This window comes from Tamandua tetradactyla, chromosome 26 (genome assembly GCF_023851605.1).
Source record: "Tamandua tetradactyla isolate mTamTet1 chromosome 26, mTamTet1.pri, whole genome shotgun sequence".
Lineage (NCBI taxonomy): Eukaryota > Metazoa > Chordata > Mammalia > Pilosa > Myrmecophagidae > Tamandua > Tamandua tetradactyla.
The window spans coordinates 31,946,410-31,959,092 of NC_135352.1; positions in this window are offsets into that span (position 1 = coordinate 31,946,410).

The window sequence follows — 12,683 nt, forward strand, 5'->3', positions numbered from 1 at the left end:
AGGATGTTTTACATGGCATGAGATGCTTGGAATTGGTAATTGCTTCTTCAGGTTTTATCCATAAATAAGATAGGTAAAACCTATGAAAATAAAACATTTAAAGACATGTAGGCAAAACTACATGGAGACGTGCAAGTGTAAGGGAGGTGAACATGAAATTCTTTAAGCACCATGAAAAATGCAAAATATTTGTGGACCAGCTAATGAAGAAGAGGTTTAGAAGCACTACAGAGAGGGAATGATGTGTTTGTCAGATAAAAAGGGGAACTTATTTGATGTGCTTGAAAAGACCTGGAAGGGTGGGAGGGTACATGGAATAAGCTACTAACAAGGCTACAGTAGGATTATTGGTAACCGAGGGTGCAGATTTGGCTTATAGGTTCTCAGAAAAGAAACTGATTCTTTGGGAGGTCTGTCAGGGTTACTTTAACACGTGTACATGATATCCTCAGCCAGGGTACAAACACTGGCCCCGAGGCGCTGCTCCACTTGGTACTGCCCGTATCAGAGCTGCTGTGTTGGTTGGTATGAGATCAGATTCCATATATTCCAAAACGTACATTTGTAACCTATTTCAGCCATACTCTGTATCAGCTATGTAACTTTGGGTAAGTTACTTGAATTCTCCAAGCTTTCTGTCCCCTCAACCATACAACAAGGGGTGCTGAATTAGACAAAGGCTCTGAACAGAAGCAGTTATGCCCTCAGTTTAAAAAAAAATGTGGAAATGCGTGTTTTGGTGAGACAATATTTGGGTTCGCTATTGGGTAGAAGGAAGCTGGGAGTGCTAAACCCTTAGCAATGCTCAGGACATTGGAGAAAGGGCAAGAATTCTCATTCTACAGAGATCATGTAAATTCCCCAGAGGGAAATCCTGTTTGTAATTATCCAAGTCTGCAACATATCTCCATTTATCTATGACCACAAAGTATTTCTGACAAAGTTTTAATATACAGAAAAACTTGAAGGAGTGCAACCATATAGCAACACTCTGCTTTGCTAAGAATTTTACTAAGAGAAGTTTATTTTAGAAAATCATATTACTGATGATAATGCTTCTCGTGGCATTTAGTTGTCAACACATTTATCAGACTGCATTTTCTGTTGGGCATTCAGTTTGCCTCTATGTAATAGTTGCAAGTGAAATTAATTCACAGTGTCTTGCATTTGCCCATGAATATTTCTCTATCAAAATACAATATTCTTCTCTTATAAATTACTTTCCTTTTACTTCTCCTCTGCATTACTGCATTCTATTAAGTTTTTGAAACTATGATTATAAGTAGGCTATATTACTTATGACTTTCATTTCGTGAGAATTTTTATAATAAACTATTTGGCATAAAGGGGAGCTTGGGGTCTAATAGGGTGAGAACCACGGCTTTGGACTACCTCAAATAACTAAGCTCTCAAATCCATGGATTTATAAGTTTTATTTGATGTGTAAGGAAAGAGAAACTCTTTAATGATCTTCGGGAATGGTTTTCAATTCAAGGCCTCCATTCTAGAGGAGACAAATGAAACAAAGCATCTCAGGTGGAAGAAAGAGACAGAAGATAGAGGTCTAATCATGAGTGCAACACGAGGTGAGATTCCATTGTGCCAGTTAATAAAAATGCAAAGAAATATGAAAGCATTTGTTGCCCTAAGGACATCTTTTAGCCATCTACTTCATTCATAGGAACCTGATCTCATTTTCTTTCAAGAAGAAAAATCTACACTTTTGTTATAAATTTATCTGTTATAAATGTTGTTATAAAATTTCCTGTTATACTAAAATTCTGTTCCCTATTAGAAGAGAAAGCAGGAGACTGACAGCTGCAGACCCATCAGACCATGTGCCACATTTCGTTATTTTTACTCTGTTAACACCTGGACAATTCCCTTCTCCCATGCTTTCTCTATACACACATACGTATGCACACCAATCATTAAAGTAATTAAGTCAAGCAAGACCACACCACCTCTATGGGGATAATGCTGAAAGGTTTTCTAAATACGGTTCCATACAAATATTTTAGTAGCATGATCAATAAGCTCCATTCTATAGGGCTTTTTAATTTGCACATGTCACTCCTTGAAGTAAAGCACAATAAAATCAGGCCTTCTATAGCCAAATGCCTCAATTTTTGTTTCATATTTCACTTCTGAAATATGACCATCTACTAAAAGAAAACCTACAGGGCAGAAAGACATTTTCTTATTTTGCAAACCAAGCAGAAGCCTGAATATTTGCCAGGGTCTCTAGCTGCTCCGTGCTAGACATTTCTCATCCCTCTGTTAATATGACCTTCAAATGACAGAATTAGATCAAGAATGACATATTTTGATGGTACTTGTAAAAGTAATGGAGCTGCTGTCAAAAACACTCAGCATGACAACAGAACTTAAATACATAGTAGGTGCTACGAACTCGAGTAGAAGCCAATGTTTTCACAGTATATTTTTCCATCTTTTTTAGTGTGTATCTTGCAAAAATTACTTGGTATCCAGTTTCGTGTCATTAAAAAAACAAACAAACAAACACAGTATAATTGGTCCCAAGGAGTCACTACCATTGAAAGTAAGGTATAATAGCCTAATACTGCTGTTTCAGGACCAACTGACAGATTCATTTATTCATTCATTCAAACATACCTATTGACTACTCTATATAAAATACTACGTTATAGTTGCTAAGGAAGATAAAACAGTATATAAAACTTTATGCATGCTTAGATAAAGCTTTCAACTGAGTCAAAATAACTAGAACTATTCTGAGGAACATGTGCTATATGTACTATTCATAGCACACACTTTTCCAATGAGGAGGGAAAGAGAACTTTAGTTTGGGAATGACAGAAGATTTCTTGAAGGAAGTACCATTTTAACTAGATCAAGAGAGATGGGTACTGATTCCAACAAGTCATGGGACAGATGGAATTGCAAGAAGCCCAAAATGTTCTCTTGGACATAAAATAAGGAGTAGTTTATTTGACTCTTGATAGGATGGTATTAGAAAAGAAAATCACAAGTTTAGTTGTAGATACTGCAGAAAGAGTTAAAGAAAGTATAACCAATCTGGGTTATATTTAATAGGAAACTAAAAACCAATACAGCATATACTCAGTGAAGATTTTCAGAAGGATGAATTGGCATGATGGACATGACATTTCTGTTCTTCTCAAACCTGTGGTCTGGGATTGAGTACTTTCAATATTCCTCTGTAACCCTGTCATATCCAAATCACATCCCAATGCTGAGTCAATACAACTATCATGTCTCTTTATTCCTGATGCCTGCATAAAGCACAGCGCTGTTTTAGAAAGGAGTCTACTATCACCTGAGAGCTTGAGACACTATAATCAACTATATTTTGAACCAAACTCAATACCTATTTCTAGTTCCCTATTCACAACTGGTTGGACCAAGCATGCCAGTTCATAAGCTTGCCAGAGGTCTCTAGTGGCCAGCTGTTGGAACTCTGCTTTGTCGAGGTCCAGAGGGACCAGACGGACCCCTTAAGGTCTCTCTTCATGTAGCTTCAAGGAAACGTCCAGATAGTGGACAGCAAAGGGAACAGGGCAGAACAGAAATGGGAGTCCCCAGAAGTTAGGAAGAGGCAGAAGATCTAAATAAACAGAAATCATGAGATGTAGAGAAAAAGGATAGAGAATTGGGAGGATTAACAGAAATAGAGTGTGCAGAGAAGACTTCACTCAGTAGGCCTGGCTGTCAGCCTTTGAAAGGTCTGCTTACAAGACTGGCCCTTGACTAGAGTCTGGGAGATGGACTTCGGGAGGGTTACCACCTTAACCAATAAAAGTGGTGCCACATACCCATACTATTTGTGCAAACTATATAACTCATGCCAAACTCATGCCAAAATGCTTTCTTTTGTGGAGTCTGGAATTTTGGTAGAGGGTATCCACATGAACAGCTCCCAGTAAAAACTGTGGGTACTGAGTCTCTAATGAGCTTTCCTCATAGACAACATTTCATTCCAGGGGGTCAAGATCTTTGGAAGCTTGCATATGGTCTCCCAGTGCATCTTTTCCTTCTGTTGACTTTTATTCTGTATCATTTTCCCACAATAAATTTTGGTTGTGCTGAGCCCTGTGAGTCCTCCTAGCAAAACATCAAACTCTGAGTGGCCTCTGGGATCCCGATGCTCAGAACTATTAGAGTAAGTCAGAACTAGTTTAGGAAGCCTATCATTTGCATATGTGTGCTGCTGAGGGGAAAGAAAAAGCATAGTGAAAACAGATTTGCATGCAATTGATCATTTTTTTTGTGCTGAGGTGCTGACAAAATTTTGTTGGAGATTTCCAGTATCCCGAATAACTTTGTTATGTTCTGAACTTCATGAAGATTCACTATGTAGGGACTGAAACCTACATTCGTTTAATTACGGTAAACCAAGTATGGGTCTAATTCTTTCTTATAAGAGTCGAGCAATTGCCAAAGAAAATCATATAACCAGGTAAAGGGTTCTTGCTGCATATGTTTGGTTTCCAACCTCAATAGAGCCTTTGGAGCTGCTTAGCAATGATTTTTCTGTCCTTTTTAACAACTTTTTATATTATCATAGCACATTTTCTAAACACAAGCTTCAACCCCATCCTTAATGATTCTTTGCAGAGGACCTTGATTGCTTCAAAGAGAATGAAATCCATCAAAGGGATGTTGCTTCCTCCAAAACTACTTACAGGACTCCTCTTATAACTTCTTACCTCCAATTCCAAGGAAGACTTACACCTCTGCCCCTCCAAATGAAGTTTTAAATTCTACACTGACCATTATCTCATTCTCCTGTTTGCCCAAGACCTGAATCTCTCAGTTACCTTCTGTTTCCTCAGATTTTTCATCACTCATCTTTATAGTATCTTTTTCCTATGTCTAAATGTCTAAACCTCTTTTACTATGAAATAAATCAAAACAAATAAAAAGAAAACTCTTCTTTTGATACAAGCTGCCACTCTTTTGCAACATTTGAGAGGCAATCCATACTCAGTTTTAACTTACTTAAACCTGTTTCATTTCTTGTTTTACACACTGCAACTTTATTAAAAGACCTTTTAACTACAGAATTTAATGGCTTCTTTCAGTGTCAAACTGTATCTGACTCTACTGATCACTCCCTAATTCTTGAAATTTTCTTCTTCTCACGTTTCCATGTCTCATTCTTTCCTTATTTTCTTGTCCTTTCTCTCTTGTACTCAGTAACTTTCTCTGACCATTTCCTTACTGCTTGCTTTGCCGTAACCGAGAACTCCTTTGGGTCATCCTTTCTTCTTACAAAATGCATTTTTCTATGCATTTCTTTCCAGAACTCTGATGTACCCCCCTTCTGATGACTCCCCTTCTTACATGATTCCAGCTCGAACCCTTCCCAAGCTCCAAACTCATCTTTCCAACCATTCCCTGGATAGCTTCAGTGTGAAAAAAAATACTTCAGAGTAACAATGTCTAAAATTAAGTCCGGTATTTTATTCTTAAGATCTGTTCCTCCTCCTAACATTTGATTAATGATATATCAGGTAATTTCTTCTAGGCTAGGGTCATTCTCAACTTCTTTATCTCCAATAATATACAGCCAATTAATCGCCAAATACTATTACCTATCTCCTTAGTCCCACGAAACTCTCTCATACTTTGCCATTCTTCTTCTTTCCCACTCCCATCTCCTTAATGAAGGTCCTACAACATCGTTTGCCTAGACATTACAAGAACTTTCTTTTCTTGTTCTTCTTGACTCTCCCCACTACAGATACACTCCACAAAGCCATAAGAGTTCCCAACCTAATAAGGAGTCCTGAGCTTGGGCTTCTGAACCAGATTGCTTCAATCTGGCTCTGCTACGATCTTCTGTGTAACCCCCAGCAAATAATGGACCTACTGCATGCCTCTTCTTATAGATAGAATGGGATATTAGCATTGTTCATGATGATTAAATGAGCTGAAATATGTAAATTGCTTACAACAGTGCCTGACACTTAGTAAGTGATAAGATATATCACATCATACTAATAATTATTTTTTAGACTAGGCTCACACTTTTTACAAAAAAAAAAAAAAAATGCAGACAACTGTGACCAACCTATCATTTCACTTCCCTTTGGTGAACTCTGTTCCAGCTGCACGTGGAACAATAGTGTGCAGTCTTGTTTAGCCTGGAATATACTGATTCTTTATCATTCTAATACTATATCTTCTAATATCAAACAAATATGTCAACATGTGATTATTCCACGATCATATGGGTAGCCCAGCAAGAGTTACTGCTCCCTTGTTGGGAGTCTTAACATTCTCGATTTCACATTTTTATCGTGGAATGTATCACATCACAGGGGTCTCCTAGAGGAGAATGCATGCTCCAGATCAAATTCATCTCAGTATTCCCAGAATGAATGAGTAAAAAAATGAATGCATGTCTGAGACTTTCAACGCAAGCTATTTTTTCATGCTTCAACTTGACTATTACATTTTTCTAAAGCATTTGTGGTAGAAAAGTATTGAAAATCAATACAAGGTTCAACAAGCAATTATAAGTCAGAATGTAAAAATGACCTATGAGTATTTAGAAAGACTACACAAGCATTCTCCATTTCTGTCAGAGTTTATAATGTTAAATATGGGAGGTTCCAAAACAATGCTAACTCAGATGCTGAAATACTAACATAAACAAATATTTACTGAGCACCTACCATGTAAAAAGCAACATGTTAGATTTTTCTCATAAAACTGAAAGCATAATTGGATGAATAAATAAAGGCATGGCAAATCCTAACACAAGGCAAATTGTAAAAGATAAAAAAAAATGTATCAAAATGTTTTCATACTCAGAAAGAATTGGATACATATTCAAACTCTCAAATTAAGGAACGGTATATACATATTGAGGAGAGGCTTCGGGTCAGGTTTGATGGAAGAAGCCTGACCTATGCCCTGATGAAAACCTGCAGGATGAGCATAATTTGAACAGAAGCAGAAAATAGGGAAATGGTATTCCAGAAAGAGGAAACAGCATATATAAATCTGTATTTATATACCATAGCTCGTCATATTCAACCTCTACCCAGGGTCTGATAAGATGGGAGAGCATTCTTCATGGGACCAGGCACAAAGGGGGGGGTGGGTAAAAGACATATCAGGGATAGGGTCAGATCCAGGCCATGCACCTTGTCCAGGAGAAAAATATTATGAGATGTACATCATACTTGGAGCAGCTTTGCATAGGATTCGCTTTGAAGCAACTGTGAATGGCACTTGGGAGACATACTACTGAATGATACCCCCCAAATTTTAGGGAGAAAAAAACAAAGTAGATTGGCCAAGAGGAAAAAGTTGAAATACTTTTGGGTTGTTCCTTAAAATACAAGATTGACAGGAGACAATTTAACTGAAGTTTAAAAAAAAAAACATGGGCCGGCACCGGGAACGGACCCCAGGTCTCCAGCGTGGCAGGCTAGGACTCTGTATGCTGAAGCACAGTGCCCCACCCCAGAGCTGATATTTAAGCAGAGTACTCAAAATAACACCCCACTGACTGAGGCAGATAGGCTCTAAAACCACAGACTTAGAACATGGAATGCTCGCACAGGCAGTTTCTATCCCCCCTCCACGGGAGCAGCTTCATTCAGTGGTCTCACAAAGGTACAGCGAGTCTAAGCAGCAAATTCCTTAAAACAAGGAAATTGCTCATTTGTTAACGTGACAAATACTTCCAAATAAACATTTGGGCTCCATAGATTCCAAATACATCTATCATAATCAGCACAGTTAGTAGACACCTGTAACTACTAGAAATATCATGATATGATATTTCAAATGTTTCTTAACTTGTTTGTCTCCCTTCTAAAACAGACCCTACTTATTTCAAAGGGTTTTGAACTTCTGCCCATCCTCACTCGCTCTAGGTGTAGCATCTCGATAGCATGCTGACGTACGTGCACTCCATTTTGTCTTCTCCCCTGCTGCTGAAATAAAGTCTACCGATGTTATCCTGGACTATTATAAAATAGGAATCTGAACATAGAACGTAGCTCAAATGCTGGGTATTAACATTTTCTAACTGCAGCCACTTAAAAAAATGTGGGTGAAATTCTATACATCTATGCTTCATGATGGGCTGTTTGTCAGAAAAACTCCCACTTCATTAATATACTAAATGGAGGAAAGCTGTGCTATTCCTATGGTCATTTACTTTAGAAAAGTAAAAAGTGCAAGAGCAATGAAATAAGTGAATGTATGCCACAGAGTACCCCCCACTGCTAAGGCCCTCTGACCTCCATGAGTACCTAATCACATCTTGTGGCAACCCTTGAGCAGCCCAGCCTTCTTTCAATTGAACCTGAAGGAGCAAAGATAGCCAAGGGATACAGATTCAAGTTGCTGCTAGCACACAAGTAATGAATGGGTCCAATCTAAGATAGAACCAACAAGAGCTTCAGAATGCTAAGAACAGAAGCCTAGCATATAAAATAATGATGAATTTATATAACCTCTATCAAGGTTAGAAAATATCATTGTCTCCAGTAGAATCCTAAGTCTTCTATAGGATTTAAGATAACCTCCTGCCAGGATTATGATGAGAAGGCAGGAAACGACCAAAGGAAGGGCTAAGAAGCCTTGACGTTTGTAATGATTTGTTTGTCTTCCCATCCCCAGGTGAGTTTCCTGAGACACGTCCCTAATATAACCAGAAGTCGTGTTCAGTAGGTGCCCCTTAATGGGCAGCACTGTGCAGCAATCATGCTAACAAGGAACACAATATAAAGAACCACCACCCAGTAATACACGACCATCAGCATTGAACTTCAAAGCAGTTTGAATGAGATATCCAGTCTGGTTTCAAGGACTTACAGCCTTGGGATTAAGGCTATGCTGGCTGAGTCCTGGAGCCCAGCATGCTGGCTGTCAGCTCCCACTCTCCAGTTCTTCCCGCCTGCCCTGGACAACTAACAAAAAGGTAAGGATGGATCAGTTCCATCCCCAAAGCAAGGAGGATCTTTAAAGAGAAGCAGAACAGTTCCATTTCTCTGCCCCATAATGCATTCATCGCTCTTCAGCTTGAAGCAGCTGGAGTTGCTTCCAAACCCCTCTAACATTAAGAAAGGAATAAAATAAGGGGGATTGTAACCCCTGACTACTGCAAGTTTCTTGTGATTATTACTTTCTTCATTCCAAACCCCTCTAACATTAAGAAAGGAATAAAATAAGGGGGATTGTAACCCCTGACTACTGCAAGTTTCTTGTGATTATTACTTTCTTGCGTTAATCGAGTAATTTGCAACATGGCATTAAAAAAAGAGTGCAATCATCAGTCATAATAAATATTCCATACCATGCAGGTTGGAATCGGTGGGGCATTGTATGGGAATCCTGGATTCTCTGCATGATTGTTCTGTAAATCCACAACTTCTCTAATAAAGAACAAAAGCACATTGTTCCAGCTAGGTTCTAAGTACATAATTTAGTATGTACATTAATTTGTACTGAATTATAATAGTATTCCTAAAAGGATGTATCTTCATCCTCATAAGTGTCAAACAAATTACTTAGAACAATTTTAGTGACTATAAAGTGAATTAATGTTAATTGCCATGCAGATAAAAGCAGAAACATGTTACTCACTATTTGAGAATCTCACCTGAATTAATTTAGTATGTAATTTATAATAATAGTAATCATAATGAATTGTATTATTTATTGAAAGATTTTAGGGGTTGCAAAACTTTTAGAAGGTTACCTGCCTGATACTGGTGTTCAGCTAATATCACTATATATCAGCTTTGTAAATCACCAAGATGTTTTAGTAAATATAAAGAACAGTTTTAGAAAAAAATATAACTCATAATTTTTTTAATGCTTTATGTGTAGGTTTAAAAAAAAGTAAGAATAAATGGAACATTTTAGCAGTTGTCAATTTTAGGAAAAGGTCATATCTTTAGTTACAAGGAAATCTAGAAGTCAAAGGAATGAAATTGCATGACCACCCAGCAAATTAACAATAACGGCAAAAAAAATAAGACATTATTTATTCAGGCCACTTAATTGGACAAGACAGTAAAACCCAGTTATATAATTTATTACTCAATAATATACACTGATAACACTGCTGAATAAATAATTTAAAAGTGGCAATAATAACAACAACAACAATAATCCTAGTAATAGCAACAACAATAATCCTTCTTTCCAAAGATTAAACTGGGGCATACCATAAATGCATCCTTTTTGGGGGTAAAGCACTATTTTTCCACATACTAAGCAGTTCAAACTGTCAAATTAATAGCATGCATGCTGGGGAAAACAAGCAACAAATTAATATTATAATTGAAAATAAAATAGTCGCATTATATTCCTAAATATCATCAACAAATTTTCAGAAACACTATTAAAATCATAGGGAAAGTGATATACTATGTTACTGCGGTTTACCAATTAATTTTTACAAATGTCTATATCTGGACACTAACCCAGGAGAATCTATAGCTTCTCAGCAACCACCGATGTGGCATTTGTATTTTGGGTCACAAAAAGCCACCAGACATCATGTTAGTGTTGGTTCTGCTATTTTGACACTGAACACAGATGCTCCAATTTTGCTTCAATGACTCAGAGCTGTGTCTGCTTGCCTCAAAGAATGGGTGAAAAGAGTTGTGGTTAAGGCATGATTGGAGCTGCAGTGAACCAGTGTCACCTGCCCTCATCTGCAATCCTAGATACGGAGTAAAACCAGCCTGGTGCTCTCGATTGGACACCCCTATGGTTAAGGAAGGGAAAAATGGAACAAATATGAATTCTTCCTCCTCCTTCCTTGCTTCTCTCTCTTTTCTTCTCCTTCACTCTCTTTCTCATCCCTTCTTTTCTAAACCTTAATAACTCAGTGTTCAATAATTTCATGATTTAAATACACCAAATCTAGTGAAGGATCAGTATATTCATTGCAGACAATGTTCTGTCAAGGAGTTATCTGTCACAAATTCCTATGTCTCTGTGCTCATATGCACATTAACACTTATGGGTTGACCTACACATATTTGTAAAAATAACTAAAACAGGATTTTGCTAAGTTTATCATCTCCTTTACCCACTGAAGTTATTATGAACCCTACGATACATAAAGCATAACCATACACTTCAATCAAGGAGGAGTCTTCCAGCAATAGAATGAATTTAAAAATGGATAGCAGCTTTTGTGCAAGCTGTATGTCAAGATACCTGACAGAGTTAAGTCATACAATTGCAAAGTTAAATAACAGAAGTGAGAGGCATTAAGAGGCAAAGAAAAGATAGAAAATGTATGTTTTCAGATGAGATTTGTGAGGAGGAGGAGAGTCATCCGAGTAGGGCGATATGAACCCTCTACAGTTAACAGAAGCTGAAGAGAAACTGATTTGGAAAGAATAGGAATATAATCATCATGTTGAATAGCACATTCAGTCATGAGCCTGATTTTTGGAACTGCTCATCTGAAGGCGGGGCCCAAAACTCTGAGAGTGACACACTCCATAATTTCCTCAGAAAGAGGTACTCCTTACTCCGAAGACACCAGTCTTCATGACACAGCTTCGGAAGGTATGTTGAGTTGTAAAACTGAAGCAAGACACGCACTGCAAAATCAGAGGGGCATGTGACAGTGATGGGCTTTCAGGAAAACAGCAAAAGCAATGGAAATATGCCACAAATCTGAATCAACAGCATGTCTGAACAAAATGATAATGTGAGGCAGGTTGATCACGATTCTGCAAAGGATGTCCATTTAAAAGGCCCTGGGAGAGGGGACGATAAAGAAAAGAAAGTGTAGACGATTTGAAATTTTTATAAACATAGGAAATGGTGCTGATTTAGTGACAGTGACAGCATGTGTCTTAACCAACATGAAGAAAAAAGTTAGTAAGTCTCAGTGGAATCACTTTTGATACCATATGCTTTGCTTTCACAGTCAAAGCTAACAGCTATCTTAAATAGCAACACTATTTAAGTGTACCCTACCATAGACGAGGCAGTGACAACCACGGTGTCAAGGTGAGCTGGGGGTGCAACCTGCGTCCACTGATTGGTGGAAGAGGTCATAGGTACAAAGAACCACAGAAGTCACAGCTTTACGTACTAGAACAAATCATCACTCTTCCTCCAATTATCTTTGAGTTTCCTATTCTCATAGGGCCTACTTCTTGTTTCCTATCCGTTACCTTTCTGTTCCTCTCTGTAGAGACCCCGGTCCAAGGACCCACCACACCCTTCATATTGAGAATAAGTTCCTGCATGCAGCCACCTATGATGACCAGGACAAATTCAAGTCCATCAAATCTCCCGGGGTGGGGGTGGGGGATGTCATGAACAAGGCATTGTAACTCCCCTCTCCTGATCACTGTTGATAACAAACCTCCAGACCCCTGTGTCACCAGACCCTGCCAGAACTGTTCTCACATCCCTGTCCTAAATCCTTATAAGCCCTTGCACTCCCTGCCCCTTTCTGCTGAGCTCTAATTTCCATTTTCCCACTGTTCAGCATCAGGTATCATCTCCTCTTTTTAATTTCTAATAGAATCCATATCTAACTCCATGCTTTCCATGTCCTGTGGTCTTTGTGCTACCCCAAACCAAGCCCTCCAAGAGCTGCGTTGGGAAACTTTCCCTTTTCTGGCCTTCTGCAGGAGTAACCCTGTTGGGCTTACCAGCCTCCTCACAGCACA